The following is a 399-nucleotide window of genomic DNA, read 5'->3' as shown; positions in this document are numbered from 1 at the left end:
ATTCACGGTTTGAAATGCAGAATGACACACCTGCACAAAAACTGCCCATACCTCCCAACGACCAGGCGCTCTGTCTGTCCCCAGCTGACGTTAGGAAGACCCTATCTAGGATTAACCCACAAGGCTGCGGGTCCTGACGACATACCTGGCCGTGTATTGAGAGACTGTGCTGCACAGCTGACAGATGTGACTTACGATGTTTCTCTTTGCACATGTACAGTATTATGTGAAGCATCCGTATAGTCTGTATTTTATTTTATTTTGTATTTTTTAATTTTTTTAATTAATTTATTTATTTGTTATTTATGCATAGGTAAACATTTATATATAGTATATTCATAGTCAAAATCTGTCAGTAGGTTAGCTGTGTATAGGTACAGTGATTATGTGAAGCATCCA

This window comes from Sinocyclocheilus anshuiensis, unplaced genomic scaffold, assembly GCF_001515605.1.
Source record: "Sinocyclocheilus anshuiensis isolate Anshui unplaced genomic scaffold, SAMN03320099.WGS_v1.1 scaffold241, whole genome shotgun sequence".
In the NCBI taxonomy this organism is placed as follows: Eukaryota; Metazoa; Chordata; class Actinopteri; order Cypriniformes; family Cyprinidae; genus Sinocyclocheilus; species Sinocyclocheilus anshuiensis.
The sequence above is the reverse complement of the archived record's forward strand: the minus strand, read 5'-3'. Positions refer to the sequence as shown.